This window comes from Hylobates moloch, unplaced genomic scaffold (genome assembly GCF_009828535.3).
Source record: "Hylobates moloch isolate HMO894 unplaced genomic scaffold, HMol_V3 SCAFFOLD_8, whole genome shotgun sequence".
Taxonomy (NCBI): Eukaryota; Metazoa; Chordata; class Mammalia; order Primates; family Hylobatidae; genus Hylobates; species Hylobates moloch.
Genome location: NW_026652283.1, coordinates 101898024 through 101917271, shown reverse-complemented (window position 1 = coordinate 101917271; position 19248 = coordinate 101898024). Strand labels below are relative to the sequence as shown.

Genomic DNA, 19248 nt, shown 5'->3' with positions numbered 1-19248 from the left:
TACCTTTGAGTGGCTGCATTTTCTATCCCTGTGTCGTACACCCTGCCATACCAGTGTTTCCTGCAACTTTCAAATAAACCACTAGTCCTCGAATCTTGGTCTCAGGGTCAGCTTCTGGTGGAACCCAAAGTGTGATGGCCAGTAGGCAAACAAAATATTCTCATAATGGATTCCAAAGCCAGATATACATAAATTTTGAATTTCCCAGGGGACAATTAAAAGTCAGCAATTCATAGATAAGCCAAGACTCAAAGTTGCTAAACCTAAATTCCTTTACTCACAGCATCAATATTCATCATACTGCCTCTTCATGCTCTGAAAGTGTTCTTCTGACTCAATGACCTCTGCTGGTAAATCGTTTAACAGAATGCATTTCCAATCATTTTAATGTGCTTTGAAGGTTACAGCCCAAGCCTCCGAACATGATTCACAGGTGTTTTCTATAACTCTAATTCTGATGTACCAAGTGACCTTGGCCATTTTAATGCCTGTTTTCAACTAGAATGCACTGTGTTGTGAAACGATTGTTTATGACAGATAATTTTATATTTTAGTGTTACTTAATTATTTTTCAATTTCTTCTATATTTTCCCTTTTCCTCAAATACTGATTTATGCTTTTTTCTCTTTCCTTCTTACTTGAATTTCTCCCTCTGTTTGTTTCTATCCTGTTATTATTCTTTTTGTAACAAAATAATACAGTCCATCTAATATGCATACAGTGTATGTTATGTTCCTACCAGATCCCTTTTGGATCAAGGAACTCACTCCTCCAGCTGCTGGGTATTGCCTACTGATGGCTCACAACTCAGTTTCTCTCAAAGAATTGCCCTGTGCTGAAAGAAGTTATCTAGCCCAAAGTTATACTCCTTGGCCGGGCGCGATGGCTCACGCCTGTAATCCCAGCACTTTGGGAGGCCGAGGGGGGTGGATCAACCGAGGTCAGGAGTTCGAGACCAGCCTGGATGACATGGTGAAACCTCGTCTCTACTAAAAACACAAAAATTAGCTGGGTGTGGTGGCATATGCCTGTAATCCCAGCTACTCGGGAGGCTGAGGCAGGAGAATCACTTGAACCCAGGAGGTGGAGGTTGCAGTGAGCCAAAATCACGCCTTTGCACTCCAGCCTGGTGACAAAAGCAAGACTCCCTCTTAAAAAAAAAAAAAAAAAAAAAAAAAAGGGTTACACTCCTCCCTGGGGACAGCCAGCATCCAAAATGGCCCAGACACTTTGCCTCCATTTGGAACAACTTCGAAGGGCTATCACAGCTGCAGAGCTCTCTGTAGGATCAGCAGACACCTCTTTTGCAATTGCATAGGAGTTCAACTTCTGCTTTTACCTGGTTCTGTTTTCTTTACTCTTCACAAGTGCTGATCCTGAAAGCGCACCGCAGTTAACCTTCTGCACAAAAATCTCAGAATCTCAGAATCTCAGAATCTGTTTCCCAGGAAGGTCCCAGGAACTTCCAAATAAAATTAGAAAATTATGAGGGGATCAGGTGCAGTGGCTTACACCTGCAATCTCAGCACTTTGAGAGACCAAGGCAGGAGAATCACTTGAGCCCAGGAGTTCAAGACCAGCCTGGGCAACATAGTAAGGCCCTGCCTTTATTTATTTATTTATTTTTTATTTTTTATTTTGAGACAGAGTCTCACTCTGTCACCCAGGCTGGAGTGCAATGGTACAACCTCCACTCACTGCAAGCTCCGCCTCCTGGGTTCAAGTGATCCTCCTGCCTCAGCCTACTGAGTAGCTGGGATTACAGGTGCCCACCACCATGCCTGGCTAATTTTTGTATTTTTAGTAGAGACAGTGTTACATCATGTTGGCCAGGCTGGTTTCAAACTCCCGACTTCAGGTGATCCACCAGCCTTGGCCTCCCAAAGTTCTGGGATTATAGGCATAAGCCACCACGCCTAGCCTGAGGCCCTGTCTTTAATAAAACAACAACTTGGTGGACTGTCCTGGAGTAAAAAAATAAATACTACAACAACAACAACAACAACAACAACAACTAAAGGAAATCAAGAGGGATAAAAATGTCCTCATTTTAATCTATTATTTTTTGTGCACTCTGCCTAGTATATATAAGTTGGTATCACAAAACCTTAGAAAGTGCAAATACAGGCCGGGCACGGTGGCTGACACCTGTAATCCCATCATTTTGGGAGGCTGAGGCAGGCAGATCACCTGAGGTCAAGAGTTTGAGACCAGCCTGACCAATATAGTGAAACCCCATCTCTACTAAAAATACAAAAATTAGCCAGGCGAGGTGGCAGGCGCCTGTAATCCCAGCTTCTTAGGAGGCTGAGGCAGGAGAATCACTTGAACCCAGGAGGCGGAGGTTGCAGTGAGCTGAGATTGTACCATTGCACTCCAGCCTGGCCAACAAGAGTGAAACTCTGTCTCAGAAAAAAAAAAAAGAAAGAAAGAAACAAAAGAAGGTAAAAGAGTTATATTTCGAAGGCATATTTACCATGCCTTCTGTGAAGGCACATCTGTTGGCACTGCTTCTTTTAATTGCAATACTTCAATTACTAGCCATTCCAATCAGTTAGTAGTTAGGGTGCTATGGCCTGAATGTTTATGCACTCCTCTCCCAATTTATTTATTTTTTTGAGATGGAGTCTTACACTGTCACCCAGGCTGGAGTGCAGTGGTGTGATCTTAGCTCACTGCAACCTTCACCTCCCGGGTTCAAGCCATTCTTCTGTCTCAGCCTCCCTAGTAGCTGGAAATACAGGCACCTGCCACCATGCCCGGCTAATTTTTGTATTTTTAGTAGAGATAAGGTTTCACCATGTTACCCAGGCTGGTCTCAAACTCTTGACCTCAGGTGATCCACCTGCCTCAGCCTCCCAAAGTGCCGGGATTACAGGCGTGAGCAACCGTGCCCAGCTCCTCTCCCAATTAATATGTTGAAACCCTGACCCCCAAGATGATGGATATTAGGATATGAGGACTTTGAGAGGTGATTAGGTCATGAAGCGCCCTCATGGAGGGGATCCTTATAAAAGAGGCTGGAGAAAGCTCCCTTGCCCCTTGCACCATGTGAACTTACAGTGAAATAACCAAATTCTATAAGCCAGAAAGCAGGCTGTCACCAGACACTGAATTTGCCAGCATCTTGATTTTGGAATCCCAACCTCCGGAAATATGAAAAATAAATTTTTGTTGTTTATAAACCACCCAGTCTATGGTAATTCGTTATAGCAATCCTCATGCACTGCGACATAGGCTCGTACTAACAGCTGTAATAAATAGACCTCAAAATATATAGTACTAAAACATAGTAACAGTTTATTTCTTGCTCACCTAAGAGGTTGTTGTTGCTGAGGGATGGTGGACCCTCTCTGTATCAGGCCCCCTTATGTTAAGTTTATTATGTAGCTCTCCTTTCCTCAAATCCTCACTGTCATCAGCATCTAGCCAGTAAAGGGGGAAACAGAGCAGAAAAGAGACTTACGTATTTGTTAAAATAATGTCATAGATCATTATTTTGTTCCATAGATCAGAATTTGTTCCATAGATCAGAATCTGTTCCATAGATCAGAATTCAGTTGTGTGGCCACAACTAACTACAAGGCAAGTTTAGAAAAATAGTCTAGTTGTGTGCTCAGCAGAAAGTGGAAACTCATTTTTGCTGCACAGTTGACAGACTGAGACACAGAGTCTTTGTGTAGCATAAGAAAGACAAATACCAAGCTCTTCAAACCATACTAGATGGATCTTAAAGGTGTCAGTCGGCTGACTGCTAGAGTCAGTCAGTAGCAGAAACGCTATGGATGAGAATCCACCTTCTTTAGCTGTCCTGAGAGTGCTTAAAACTTAGTATCTAAAAATAATTCTAACATTCAATAATAGTTGTACCAATATACCAAAGTAGGCCCCATAGTAAAGCACTTTGTCTGCTTTAAGACAGGATAGATGGCCTCTTAGGAACAGACTGAGTTGGCCTTTTCTCCCCCTTCCCCCTTCCCCCTTCTAATGAATCAGCCCCATTGTTTGGGAAGCCTTCTGAGACCATTATCTGGGTGTCTCATTGCTCTGACACTACCACTTTGGGTGCTAGAATTTCAATCATGACGACCAATGAGACTTAACCAGTTCATTTTCTTAACATTTTGTCAACAAATGAAATATGCTTTTCTTATAAAATGGCTGTTAAGAAAAAAGTTATTTCTCTTGACCTATTCGCACAAGTAAACAGTAAATCAGCATTCAAGCCAGAGATCAGAATTTTATTTGAAGAAGATGACAACTTTGTGGTTAATGGTATTCTTTTTGTACTTACTCGCTCTTCCAGATCAACGACAGAGAATAATTGGCCATTCTGTAGATGGCTTCATGAGAGAAGCGTTTACAACCCATGTTGGGTTTCTTTTTTTTTAGTTCGAAAAGGATGTTCCTGGGGGAAAATATAATCATGTTTATATTTCAGACGAAACTGTCTGGGTTGGAGGTTTTCAATTTGTAGCCTAAATGGTTGACTCAGACATGTCTACACATAGAACAGCCAAATAATAATTAAGAGCTATCAGTGAACACCACCACACTAGATATTATCAGTGTTTACCCGTAGTGTCTGCTCATATTTACAAATCACTTTATAATATTCATGAAAGTATTTTCCCTCAATTATTTATTTCTAACTAGTCATATAGCATGGGTGGATAATCTTTCTTTTTTAAAAATTGCTGATTACATTCACTAAAGCAAAACCAACTATGTCATTAATTTAGAGTTGTTTTTGCTTAAAGAAACATTAAACATCAAAATCGTGTCCTTTTCCGCCTAAGCAAACAAAAAAGCACATAATTCTTACAAAAATGCTTTAAAATATTATTTATTTCCATTTTGTGACGAGTTAGGAGAGAGGGAAGCAAATAGGAAGGGAGAAGGAAGAAGCAGGAGGCAGGAGGCAGGGGTGGAAAGTAGAGACCTGGATAGAGGGATGAGAAGACATAAAAAGGAAAAGGAAAACATAAGTGATCAAGGAATGAGTTGAGAGGGGAAACAAAGCAGGGGAGAGAATGAGAAAGAAAATGGAGGAAGAGGCTGGGCACAGTGGCTCACGCCTGTAAATCCCAGCACTTTGGGAGGCCGAGGTGGGCAGATCACCTGAGGTCAGGAGTTCGAGACCAGCCTGGCAAACATGATGAAACCCTGTTTCTACTAAAAATACAAAAATTAGCCGGGCATGGTGGCACACACCTATAATCCCAGCTACTCAGGGGGCTGAGGCAGGAGAATCGCTTGAACCCGGGAGGTGGAGGTTGCAGTGAGCCGAGATCGCGCCACTGCTCTCCAGCCTGGGCAACAAGGGTGAAATTCCATCTCAAAAAAAAAAAAAGAGTGGGGGACATTTGGATAAAGTGAAGAGCAGAACCTACCTATTAGGGAAGGGAAGTGGATTGGGTTTCCTACACTGTCTGTAGACTCCGTGAAGAGCCATGTCTCTCCAGCCAGAAAGATATTCTTGCTTAAGTAACTCCTTACAACCTACTTCTTCATAAATTTTGTAAATTCTTTCTTAAAAATTGAAATATAATTTACACACCATAGAATTCATCCTTTTAAAATATATAGCTCAGGATTTGCGGTAAGTTCACAAGGTTATGCAATCTACACCACTAATTAATTCAAGAATATTTTCGTACTTACCTAGGAGGTGAAATACCATCATCACAAAGGTGGTTATCCCAGGGTGAGGTTTATCCGTTGCACCCTGGATGTGCAATTTCCCCAAATGTGGAGAACTCAACTGCATAATCTTTGGCAGTGGGAAACTGTGTTCACGCTCTCTTCTGTAACAACAACAATGGAAAAAAAAAAAATATATATATATATATATATATATATACATATATATTTATCACCCCTAGGAAATCATGTGTTTTGCTATATTAGCAGTAACTCTCCATCTTTTCCTCCTTCTAGCTCCTGGAAACCAATAATCTCTTTTCTGTCTCTATATTCTGGAAATTTCTTTTTTTTTTTTTTGAAACAAGGTTTGGCTCTTTTTGCGCAGGCTGAAGTGCAATAGCGTGATCTCGGCTCACTGCAACCTCCGCTTCCCAGGTTCAAGAGATTCTCCTGCCTAAGCCTCCTGAGTAGCTGGGATTATAGGGCGCCTGCCACCACATCCGGTTAATTTTTGTATTTTTAGTAGGGACGGGGTTTCACCATGTTGTCCAGGCTGGTCTCGAACACCCAACCTCAGGTGATCCACCTGCCTCGGCCTCACAAAGTGCTGGGATTACAGGCGTGAGCCACCGTGCCCAGCCTGGAAATTTCATATAAACAAAATCATCAAATATGTGGCATTTGTTGTGTGCCTTCTTTCACTTACCATAATGTTTTTAATATTTGTTCATGTTATAGCATGTATTACTATTTCATCCTTTTTTTTTTTTTTTTTTTTTTTTGAGATGGAGTCTCGCTCTGTCACCCAGGCTGGAGTGCAGTGGCGTGATCTCCAATCACCACAACCTCCGCCTCCTGGGTTCAAGCAATTCTCCTGCCTCAGCCTCCAGAGTAGCTGGAATTACAGGTCCCTGTCACTATGCTTGGCTAATTTTTGTATTCTTAGTAGAGATGGGGTTTCACCATGTTGGTCAGGCTGGTCTCGAACTCTTGACCTCATGATCCGCCCTCCTCAGCCTTCCAAAGTGCTGGGATTACCGGAATAAGCCACCGCACCTGGCCTGTGGTGACTTTTAAAATCAAAACATATGAGTCCTCTAAGTTTGTTCCCTTTTAAGATTGTTTTCACTATTTTGGTTTCCTTTTGGATTTCCATGTGAATTTCAGCATCACTTTGTCAATATCTGCAAAGAAGCTAGCTGGGAATTTGATAGGGATCAAATTAAATCGTTAGATCAATTTAGGAAATACTTCTTTTTTAACAATATTTTACAATATTTAACAAAATTAAGTCTTCTGATCCATGAACATGAGATGTTTTTCCATTCATTTAAGTCTTCTTTAGTCTATTTCAACATGTGTTTGGTTTTTTCATTTGTTTGTTTGTTTTCAGACAGGATGTACCTCTGTCACCCAGACTGGCATGCAGTGGCACAGTTACAGCTCACTACAGACTTGATCACCCAGGCTCAACTGATCCTCCCACCTCAGCCTCCTGAGTAGCTGGGACCACAGGCATGCACCATCATGCCTCGCTAATTTTTCACTATTTATTTATTTATTTGAGACAGAGTCTCACTCTGTCACCCAGCCTGGAGTGCAGTGGTGCGATCTTGGCTCACCGGAACCTCTGCCTCCCAAGTTCAAGCGATTCTCCTGCCTCAGCCTCCCGAGTAGCTGGGATTACAGGCGTGTGCCACCACGCCCAGATAATTTTTGTATTTTTATTAGAGACAGAGTTTCACCATGTTGGCCAGGCTGGTCTCGAACTCCTGACCTCAGGTGATCTGCCCGCCTTGGCCTACCAAAGTGCTGGGATTATAAGCATGAGCTACCTCACCCGGCCAAATTTTTCACTTTTTGTAGAGATGATGTCTCACTATGTTTCTCAGGCTGGTCTCAAAACTCCTGAACTCAAGTGATCCTCCTGCCTTGGCCTTTCAAAGTACTGGTACTGTTTCAACATGTTTTGTAATTCTTTTAGCAACAGAGTCTCACTCTGTCACCCAGGATAGAGAGCAGTGGCACAATCATAGCTCACTGCAGCTTGGAACTCTTGTGCTCAAGCAATCCTCCTGCCTCAGCCTCCCAAGTAGGTGGGACTAGAGGAGTATGCCATCATGCCCAGCTAAATTTTTAATTTTTTGTAGTGATGAGGTTCTCACTGTGTTGCCCAGGCTGGTCTTAAACTCCTGGCCTCAAATGATTTTTCTACCTTGGCCTCCCAAAGTACTGGGATTACAGGTGTGAGCCACTGTACCTGGTAAGAGTATATGTTTTGCACTTCTTTTGTTTAGTTTATTCCTAAACATTTTATTCTTTTTATGCTGAATGAAATTATTTTCTAAGTTTCATTTTCAGATTGCTAGTGTATAGAAAAACACTAGTGTATAGAAAAACAATTGATTTTTATATATTGATCTTGTATCCTACGAACTTGCTGAACTCATTTATTAGCCCTAACGGTTTTTTGTGGATTCTCTAGAATTCTCCATATTTCATATATGTATGTATGCAAATATAAATAAGTTTAGCCCTTCCTTAACAATCTGGCAATCTGGGTGCCTGGGACTACAGGCACGCACCACCACGACTGGCTAATTTTTGTATTTTTTGAAGAGATGGGGTTTTTGCCATGTTGTCCAGGCTGTTCTCCCACTCCTGACCTCAAGTGATCTACCTGCCTTAGCCTCCCAAAGTGCTGAGATTACGGGTGCCAGCCACTGGACCTGGCTGCCCTTTTAGTTATTTTTCCCGCCTAATCACCCTGGTTAGAATATCTAGGACAACGGTACATAGAAATGGTAAGAATGAGCTGGGCACGGTGGCTCACGCCTGTAATCCCAGCACTTTGGGAGGCTGAGGTGGGAGGATGACTTGAGTCTGGGAAGTCGAGGCTGCAGTAAGCCATGATTGTGCCATTGCACTCTAGCCTGGGTGACAAAGCAAGACCCTGTCTCCAAAAAAAATTTTTTTGAAAAAGAGCTAAAAGGCACCGAGATTGCCAGATTGTAAAGGAAAGGCTAAAACTATTCCTATTTACATACATACATACATGAAATATAGAGAATACTAGAGAATCCACAAAAAACTGTTAGGGCTAATAAATGAGTTCAGCAAGTTCGTAGGATACAAGATCAATATATAAAAATCAATTGTTTTTCTATACACTAGCAATCTGAAAATGAAACTTAGAAAATAATTTCATTCAGCATAAAAAGAATAAAATGTTTAGGAATAAACTAAACAAAAGAAGTGCAAAATATATACTCTTACCAGGTACAGTGGCTCACACCTGTAATCCCAGTACTTTGGGAGGCCATGGTAGGAGAATCATTTGAGGCCAGGAGTTTAAGACCAGCCTGGGCAACACAGTGAGAACCTCATCACTACAAAAATTTAAAAAGTTAGCTGGGCATGATGGCACACTCCTCTTTGGGAGGCTGAGGCAGGAGGATTGCTTGAGCCCAGGAGTTCCAAGCTGCAGTGAGCTATGATTGTGCCACTGCACTCTAGCCTGGGTGACAGAGTGAGACTTTGTTGCTAAAAAAATTACAAAACATGTTGAAATAGTATTAGTACTTTGAAAGGCCAAGGCAGGAGGATCACTTGAGTTCAGGAGTTTGAGACCAGCCTGAGAAACATAGTGAGACATCATCTCTACAAAAAGTGAAAAATTTGGCCGGGTGAGGTGGCTCATGCCTATAATCCCAGCACTTTGGTAGGCCAAGGCGGGCAGATCACCTGAGGTCAGGAGTTCGAGACCAGCCTGGCCAACATGGTGAAATTCCATCTCTACTAAAAATGTAAAAATTATCTGGGCGTAGTGTTGGGAGCCTGTAATCTCAGCTACCCTGGAGGCTGAGGCAGGAGAATTGCTTTAACCTGGGAGGCAGAGGTTGCAGTGAGCTGAGTTCGTGCCATTGCACTCCAGCCTGGGCAACAAGAGTGAAACTCCGTCTCAAAAAAAAAAAAAAAGAAAGAAAGAAAGAAATGGCAGGAATGGACATCCTTTTCTTGTTCCTCATCTTCAGGGGAAAGCATTTAGTCCTCCACCATTAAGTATGGTGGTAGCCGTGTGATTTTTGTTGATGACCTTTATCAGATTGAGGAAGTTATTTTTCTTCTCTTTTTTTTTTTTTATTATACTTTAAGTTTTAGGGTACATGTGCACAACGTGCAGGTTAGTTACATATGTATCCATGTGCCATGTTGGTGTGCTGAACCCAGTAACTCGTCATTTAACATTATGTATATCTCCAAATGCTATCCCTCCCCCCTCCCCACACCCTACAACAGGCCCTGGTGTGTGATGTTCCCCAAGGAAGTTATTTTTCTATTTGTGTTGAGTGTTTTTATTCACAAAGAGTGTTGGATTTTGTCAAATGCTTTTCTGCATCTACTGAGACGATCATATGATTTTGGTTTTTATTCTATTAATATGGTACATTATATTCATTTATTTTGTACATCAAACCAATCTTACATTCCTGGGATAAACCTCACTTAGTTATGGTGCATAATCCTCTTTTTTTTTCTTTCTTTTTTTTTGAGATAGAGTCTCGCTTTGTCGCCCAGGCTGGAGTGCAGTGGCGTGGTCTTGGCTCACTGCAAGCTGCGCCTCCCAGGTTCACGCCATTCTCCTGCGTCTGCCTTCCGAGTAGCTAGGACTACAGGCGCCCGCCACCACGCCCGGCTAATTTTTTTGTATTTTTAGTGGAAACTGGGTTTCACCGTGTTAGCCAGGATGGTCTCAATCTCCTGACCTTGTGATCTGCCTGCCTCGGACTCCCAAAGTGCTGCGATTACAGGCGTGAGTCACCGCTCCCGGCCAGCATAATCCTTTTCGTATGCAGTTTGCTAGTATGCTAGTACTTGGTATCAGGCTAATATTGGTCTCACAAATTAGTAGAAAAGTGTTCCCTTCTCATATTTTCAGAAGGTTTCGTGAAGGATTGGTGTTCATTCCTCTTTAATACTTGGTAGAATTCTCTAGTGAAGTCATCTGGTTCTGGGCTTTTATTTATAGAAAAGTTTTGGCCGGGTGCGGTGGCTCACGCCTGTAATCCCAGCACTTTGGGAGGCCAAGGCGGGTGGATCACCTGAGGTCAGGAGTTGGAGACCACCCTGGCCAACATAGCAAAACCTCATCTCTACTAAAAATACAAAAATTAGCCGGGCGTGGTGGCGGGTGCCTGTAGTCCCAGCTACTCAGGACGCTGAGACAGGAGAATAGCTTGAACGCAGGAGGCGGAGGTTGCAGTGAGCCGAGATTGCACCACTGCACTCCAGCCTGGGCGACAGAGCGAGATTCTATCTCAAAAATTAAAAAAAAAAAAAAGAAAGGTTTTTTAATGATTCATCAACCTTTCTACTTGCTATAGTTCTATTCAGGTTGTCTGTTTTCTAAGCAGTTTGATAGTTTGGATCTTCTTAGGAATGTGCCCCTTTCATGTAGGTTATCTTATTTGTCGGCATGTAATTGTTCATCATATTCTGTCATCTCTTTCATGCCTGGTTTTAGTACTTTGAGTCTTCTTTCATTTCTTCTTTTGTCACCCTAGCTAACTGTTGTCAATTTTGATTATCTTTTCAAACAACCAACTTTTAGTTTTGCTGATTTTCTTCATTTTTATTCTATTTCCTATTTCCTATTTTGTTTCTACGGCCATACCACTCTGAATGCACTTGATCTTGTCTATTTTCTATTTTGTTTATTTCTGCCATAATAGTTATCATCTTCTTCCTTGTGTTTGCTTGATTTGGGTTTAGTTTGCTCTTCTTTTTCTATTTCCTTAGGGACAAAAGTTAGGTTATTGATTTTTGACCTTTACTCTTTTTAAAGTATAGGCATTTAGAGCAATAAATTCCCCTGTAAGCACCAATTTAACTGCATTGAATTTAAGGTAGGTTGTAGTTTTTTTTATTTTCATTCATCTCAAAGTATTTCTAATTTTCTATGTGATTTCTTCTTTGACCCGTTAGTTATTTAGAAATGTGTTGTTCAGGCCAAACGCAGTGGCTCACGCCTGTAATCCCAGCACTTTGGGAGGCCAATGTTGGTGAATCACCTGAGGTCAGCCTGGCCAACATGGTGAAATCCTGTCTCTACTAAAAATACAAAAATTAGCAAGGCATTGTGGCCTGCGCATTGTAGTCCCAGCTACTTGGTAGGCTGAGGCAGGAGAATCGCTTGAACTTGGGAGGCGAAGGTTGCAGTGGGCTGAGATCATGCCATTGTACTCCAGGCTGGGCAACAAGAGCAAAACTGTCTCAACACCAAAAAAAAAAAAAAAAAAAAAAAAAGAATTGTGTTGTTCAATTTCCAATACGTGTGAATTTCCTGAAATTTCTTTTACTATTATTTCTAATTTTATTTTACTGTGGTCAGAGAACATACAGTGTATTATTATAGTCTTTTAAAGTTTTCTGAGTGTTTTTTTATGGCCTAACATATGGATTATCCTGGAGAATATTCCATGTTCACTTGAGAAGAATGTGTATTTTTTAATTTATTTCAATTTATTTTATTACTTTTTTTTTTTTTAAGACAGGGTCTCACTCTGTCACCCAGGCTGGAGTGCACTGACACAATCTTGGTTCACTGCAACCTCTGCCTCCCAGGCTCAAGCAATCTTCCCACCTTAGCCTCCCGAGTAGCTGGGACTACAGGCACTCACCGCCACGCCTGGCTAATTATTGTATTTATAATTGTCCAGGCTAATCTCAAACTTCTGGACTCAAGCGATCTGTCCGCCTTGGCCTCCCAAAGTGCTGGGATTACAAGCATGAGCTACCACACCTGACCGAACATGTATTTTATAGACACCTATGAATATCTTAGAATGTTGGGTGTTATTACTACTATTATTATATTTGTAGAGATAGGTTCTTACTGTGTTGCCCGGGCTGTCTCAAACTCCTGGCTTCAAGCAATCGTCCAACATTGGCCTCCCAAAGTGTTGGTACTATAGGTATGAACCCCCATGCCTGGCTGAATGAATATTGGATATTCTATAGATGTCTTTCATGTCAAGTTGATTTATAGTATTGTTAATATCTTCTATTTCCTTGGCCATCTTTTATCCAGTTGTTCTACCCATTATGGAAAGTGGGGGCTAGGCACAGTGGCTCACAACTGTGATCCTAGCACTTGGAGGCCAAGGCTGGAGAATTGCTTGAGGCTAGGAGTTTGAGACCAGCCTGGGCAATATAGCAAGACTCCATCTTAAAAAAAAAAAAAATAGAGGCCAGCATGGTGGCTCACACCTGTAATCCATGTACTTTGGGAGGCTGAGGTGGGTGGATCACCTGAGGTCAGGAGTTCAAGACCAGCCTGGCCAACATGATGAAACCCTATCACTACTAAAAATACAAAAAATTAGCTGGGCATGATGGCATGCACCTGTAATCCCAGCTACTCAGGAGGCTGAGGCAGGAGAATCACTTGAACCTGGGAGGCATAGGTTGCAGTGAGCTGAGATTGCGCTAGTGCACTCTAGCCTAGGCAAGAAGAGCAAAACTCTGTCTCAATAAATAAATAAATAAATAAATAAATAAATAAATAAATAAATAAATAAATAAATAAAAGTAGGGGCTAGGCCTGGTGGCTCATGCCTGTAACCACAGCGCTTTGGGAGGCCGAGGTGGGCAGATCACTTAAGGTCAGGAGTTTGAGACCAGTCTGGCCAACATGGTGAAACCCCATCTCTACTAAAAATACAAAAATTAGCCGGGGTGATGACAGAGTGAGACTCCGTCTAAAAAAAAAAAAAAAAAAAAATCCGTTCTACCAATCTCTACCTACTAAGTGAAGTGTTCAATTATACACATTTAATGTAATTGCTGATAAGGAAGGATTTACAACTGCCATTTTGCTGTTTGTTTTCTATATGTATTGTATCTTTTGTTTCTCTTCCTCCATAACTGCCTTCTTTTGTGTTAATGTCAGGCTTTCCCACAATGCTAATTTTGATCATTTGATGACCAAGAAATATTAACTATTCTGAGATTGTACATATGACTTTAAATTTCATTTGAGATACTGACTGTTCTTCACTCTTCCAAAAAAAAAAAAAAATCATGAGTAAGATCTCAGAAGGATACAGTTTAGGATTTATTCACTGCTTACTTGAAAAATTTGCCAGGTGTGGTGGCTCACGCCTATAATCCTAGCAGTTTGGGAGGCCAAGGTGGGAGGATCACTTGGGCTCAGGAGTTTGAAACCAGCCTGGGCAACATAGTGAGACTTCATCTCTTAAAGAAAAAAAAATAAAAGGCTGGGTGCGGTGGCTCATGCCTGTAATCCCAGCTCTTTGGGAGGCTGAAGGCTGGTGGATCACCTGAGGTCAGGAGTTCGAGACCAGCCTGACCAATATGGAGAAACCCCATCTCTACTAAAGACACAAAATTAGCCGGGCACGGTGGCACATGCCTGTAATCCCAGCTACTTGGGAGGCTGAGGCAGGAGAATCGCTTGAACCTGGGAGACGGAGGTTGTGGTGAGCCGAGATTGTGCCATTGCACTGCAGCCCAGGCAACAAAAGCGAAACTCCGTCTCAAAAAAATAAATAAATAAAATAAAAATTAAAAAAATAGAAAAGAAAAATTGAACATATCATCAGTGACAATAAAATATTTTTAAAAGTTTTGTGTCTCAATTTTTTCATTATTTATTATCACAAGAAATTACATGTCTTCTAGGCCAGGCGTGGTGGCTCATGCCTGTAATTCCAGCACTTTGGGATGCCGAGGTGGGTGGATCACTTGAGGTCAGGGGTTTGAAACCAGCCTGACCAACATGGTAAATCCCCATCTCTACTAAAAATACAAAAATTAGCCGAGTGTGGTGGTGGTTGCCTGTAATCCCAGCTACTCAGGAGGCTGAGGTGAGAGAATCGCTTCAGCTCGGGAGGCAGAGGTTGCAGTGAGCCAAGGTCGTGCCACTGTACTCCAGCCTAAGCAACAAAGTGAGACTCCAGCTCAGAAAAAAAAAAAAAAAAAAAGGGAAAAGGGCCAGGCCCCGTGGCTCACGCCTGCAATCCCAGCACTTTGGGAGGCTGAGGTGGGCGGATTACTGGAGCGCAGGAGTTCGAGACCAGCCTGACCAACATGGAGAAACCCTGTCTCTACTAAAAATTCAAAAAAAAATTAGCCAGGCATGGTGGTGCATTCCTGTAATCCCAGCTACTTGGGAGGCTGAGGCAGGAGAATTGCTTGAACCTGCGAGGTGGGCTTGCGGTGAGCCGAGACTGTGCCATTGCACTCTAGCCTGGGCAACAAGAGTGAAACTCCATCTCAAAAAAATAAGTGTCTTCTATATGCCAGGCAATTTTATAGGCACTGGGAAAATTACAGTGAATAAGACAGACTGGGTCCCTGTCCTCATGAAGCTTGAATTTCAGTGGGAGAGACAGTTAATAAGTAAGTGAATGAGTATATTCTAAAATACACAGAAAGACAAAGGACAGAAAGAAAATGAGGCAAAGGAAAGGTGTGGATCATCCTGGAAGGGCTATCTTAGATTGGAGGGTTAAAAGTAGTAGTTTCTGAGGAAGTGACATTTGAGCAGACACCTAAACGAAGAGAGAGTTCAAGTCTTAAAGATCTACTGGAATAGAGTGTTAGAGGCAGAGAAAATAGTAAATGCAAAGACATACATGTGCTTGGCCTATTTCCAGAACAGCAAGGATTCCCATGGGACTGGGTAGGAATAAGCAGAGTGACTGCAAGTGAGGTAGCCAGTGATCACACATATATGATTTTATGGGCCTTTTAGATTTTAAGCCATTAGAAGGTTGTGAGCAAGGGAATGGCACTGTTAAGTTTGACATTTTAAAAACATTACTCTGGGTTTTGTATAGAAGATAAACAGTAGGAGAGCATGCGTGGAAGTTGGGAGACCAATTTGGTTGACACAGCCTTAGTTGACCTCCAATGAGTCATGCATTGTGTAATATTCTCCCTTGAGTGCTGACAGAACCTGTGACTTGCTTCCAATGAACAGAATATGGCAAAGATGATGGATGTCATGCTCATGAATATGTTACATTACATAAGACTTCATCTTAGCCGACCAGAGTGTGATTCTGCTGAAGAAGCAAACCACCCTGGTGTGAATTGCTGTGGAGAGGGCCACTTGTCAGGGAACTATGAGACACCTCTACGACCTACAGATAGCTCCCAGCCAAGAGCCAGTGAGAAGCTGGGTCTCCAGTTATATAACCACAAATAATTGACTTTACCAACAATTTGAATGAGCTTGGAGTTAAATTCTTCCTTAGTCAATCCCTCAGATGAGAATATAGCCAGCCTACATCTTGATTACAGATTGTGGAGGCTGAAAGCTGGGTATCTGGTTAAGCCATTTTCAGACTCCTGATCCATGGGAACAGTGAGATAATAAATGTGTGTGGTTTTAAGCTATTAAGTGTGTGGCAATTTGTTACACAGCAACAGAGAACCAACACAACCAATTAGGATGTTTCTGTAGTAGTCAGGTGAGAATTGATGGTGACTTGAACCAGGCTAGTAGCCATTAAGGTGGGGAGAAATGGTTGGATTTGGGATATGTTTTGAACACAGAGTTGATAGATTTGCTAAGGGCTTTTGCCAAAAGCTTGGGTATGTTATACGTGAGAGAGAGAGGAGTCTAAGGTGACTCCAAGACTGGCTCAATAAATACAAATACTCAGCTCATAAAATTCAATTAATTTATATTTTGCTCACCTTAGAAATCAGATCTGGGCCAGGAGCGGTGGCTCATGCCTATAACCCCAGCAATTTGGGAAGCTGAGGCGGGCGGATCACCTGAGGTCAAGAGTTCGAGACCAGCTTGACCAACATGGAAAAATCCCACCTCCACTGAAAATACAAAAATAGCCTGGTGTGGTGGCGCATGTCTGTAATCCCAGCTACTCGGGAGGCTGAAGCAGGAGAATCGCTTGAACCCGGGAGGCGGAGGTTGCAGTGAGTGGAGATGGTGCCACTGCACTCCAGCCTGGGCAACAAGAGCGAAACTCCATCTCAAAAAAAAAAAAAAAAGGAAGTCAGATCCAGTTGAATCCTACTGATGTGCTGTAGCACCTCTTCCAGGAATGCACTTGACACTTTTCTAAACCAGGCTTGTTCTACTAATACTTCAAGTTTCAAATGAAATGCTTTCCTTCTCTGAAAACTTTCCCATGCACGTTAGCTAGCTTAACTCTTTACTCCCTTTGCTCAAAAATTTCTTATAGCATTTGTCTCATTAATCATAATTTATATGCACTGTCTCCTACAGCTTTTTTTTTTTTTTTTGAACAGAGTCTCTCTCTGTCACCCAGGCTGGAGTGCAGTGGTGGAATCTCTGCTCACTGCAACCTCTGTCTCCCGGGTTCAAGCAATTCTCCTGCCTTAGCCTCCCAAGTAGCTGGGATTACAGGTGCCCACCACCACCCCCAGCTAATTTTTGCATTTTTAGTAGAGACATGGTTTCACCATGATGGCCAGGCTGGTCTCGAACTCCTGACCTCAGGTGATCTACCCACCTCCCAAAGTGCTGGGATTACAGGTATGAGCCACTGTGCCCAGCTGGTAAATAGCTTTAAAAAAAAAAAAAAAAAAAAAAAACTTTATATTCCCAGAGCCTAGAACAGAGTCTGGGACATCTAGGAAATATCCAAATGTTTAATGACTGAATAATTGTAGTCATTCTGAAAACATTTGAAATCATCAGATTAACTGTATTTTACCTAATTCTGTCTTCTCATAGCAACATAGTTCCTCTCACTATATGATTAACTAAAGCAGACAAGATATGTATGTAGGCATATATTACCTGCGTCATAAGTATAATGCAATATGCCCATTTGACAATGTTAACTCCATAAATAATAACACTCATAATTGACCCACTGTGCATATATGTCTGTTTGTGTGTGTGACAGAAAGAGAATTCTATAAGCTACAAAAGTTTTTTATCCAGTTGGGGTTGCAGATCCAGGATTTATCCTCTTGATTTATTGCTTTCTAGCCTTGTAAAAGGACAAAAGTAAAGTTTTTGAAAAGACTTTGTGACAAGTCTACTTCAACTATTCTAGAATATGAAAAAGGGATAAGATAGATGCTGGGTCACTTTAAAAAGGAAAAGGAATGTTCCAATGTAAAAAATATGGTACTCGTGGGCTAGTTTGTTCAAATACACCGGAGTGACTTTCCAGGCTTCGATCCAATTGTATGATGCATTCAGAAACCCTGTGCCTACTCATAAAAATATCTCAGATGAAAGATTTTGAAATTTGTTTATGAGTTTAACTGTCCCGAAAACTGCAATGTTGGCCATTTCATTTTGTGACCAGAGGGAGGAACTTCTATTCAATATTGAACCTAATACACCAATGACTATATTTTCCCTAATTCCAGAAGACAGCACACACACACACACACACACACACACACACACACACACACACTTCCTATAAGGACAAGTAACCTCAAAAGATTGGAGGAGTCTCTCTGAATCAGTTCAGGATTTGCCTTAAAGTGTTCATTTTCCTACTCATGTCACTCTGGGACACCCAAACTCACCAATAAATCTCAAATACGTAACTGCTGTCACTTGGGGAAACTTTTTGGCAACAAGACTTATGACCTGAAGCATGATGGAATTTCCGTCTCTCCAGTTAAAAATGATGCTCAAAGCAGCCCATTAATTTGGTTAGTTATTCACAGATTACAAGCAAATCTGAAATGCCAAGCCCAGAAGAAAGCACGGCCTAAAAACAACTGAAATGATTTTCCATGGACAAAATATAAAAGCAGAAAAAATCCAGGTTTTTCAAAAGGTTACTTAATCCAAACTTAGTTCTCAAACAAAGATGGAATAACAACTGATAATGACTGATATGCCTTTACCAGTATGAGTTCAAGAAATCCAAAGAACACTACCACATGGCAAGTCTCAAAATTTGGCCTGGTACCTTGTAAACATTCAAGGGATTCTCATTGCTGAAAATGGATAGCAATTAGCATCTACATTTTTATTTTTTTTTAAGAGACAGAGTTTAGCTCTGTCATCCAGGCTGGAGTACAGTGGTGGGATCATGGCTCACTCTAGCCTCCGACTCCTGGCCTCAAGTAATCCTCCTGCGTTGACCTTCCAAAATGCTGGGATTACAGACATGAGCCACCATGCCCAGCCACAATCTACACGTTTATTACACTCTATTCACTATATACTATATTCACTAAGCCTCTCATAGCTCTATCAGTGACTCTGTTAATGGAGTCGACAGAATGATCAAGAATGCCATTTAGGTGGACACCCTGGTCAATGCCTCCAAGCTTGTCTCAGGCCCTTGTCCTGGCCCCGTGGCCTGCAGGGTTTCCCCTGCTCTGCATCCTCCAACGCTGGGCTTCAGATTGGGCCACAGCTTGTGGATCCTACCATGCCAGCTTGTACCTCCACTGTCTCAACCAGATTCTGAAAGTTAAAAAGCACAGTGTCTATTTGACAAATTTGAGGAAATCAGGAACTTTGGGTGACCTAGGCTATCTAAATGAGATGACCTATAAAATACCAGCAGAGGAAATGCTGGACTCCTAAGCAGAATTTTTTTGGAA

The 19248-nt window shown here is 41.8% G+C and overlaps 1 pseudogene; it reads left to right on the top strand.

The window, feature by feature from the left end:
• Nucleotides 1-5656: 5656 nt before the first annotated feature.
• LOC116474062 (U1 spliceosomal RNA) lies at nt 5657-5810 on the top strand (annotated as a pseudogene).
• The last annotated feature ends 13438 nt before the right edge of the window (nt 5811-19248 follow it).